General features: G+C 67.2%; 1 protein-coding gene across 1 annotated transcript in view; it reads left to right on the forward strand.

The window, feature by feature from the left end:
• Positions 1–271, forward strand: part of CEP41 (centrosomal protein 41) — a 42,418-nt gene that overhangs the window by 4,129 nt on the left and 38,018 nt on the right. The gene's annotated exons all lie outside the window — the stretch shown is intronic.

Below are 271 nucleotides of genomic sequence, written 5' to 3' on the forward strand. Positions count from 1 at the left end.
GGAGGGAAGGTCCTGGGGGTAAGGGGTGTTGTGGTCCTGAGGGGGTGCGGGGCAGGGGCCCTGGGGAATCCCAGGGGTTGCGGGGACGTGAGGGGTGTGAGGGGCTGAGGCATGGTGTGGTGGGGAGTCCTGGGGGCAGGAGTAGAGTAGCGTCTGGGGGTGCCCCAGGGGTGGTGGGTTTTGAGGGGTTCTGATGGTGTGAGTGGTGCAGCACCCTGGAGGTCCCAAGCTGTGGGAGGTTGGGGCTTTTGGGAGGTTGTGGGGGCTGGGG

This window comes from Gavialis gangeticus, unplaced genomic scaffold (assembly GCF_001723915.1).
Source record: "Gavialis gangeticus isolate Ggan-Ray unplaced genomic scaffold, GavGan_comp1, whole genome shotgun sequence".
Taxonomy (NCBI): Eukaryota; Metazoa; Chordata; order Crocodylia; family Gavialidae; genus Gavialis; species Gavialis gangeticus.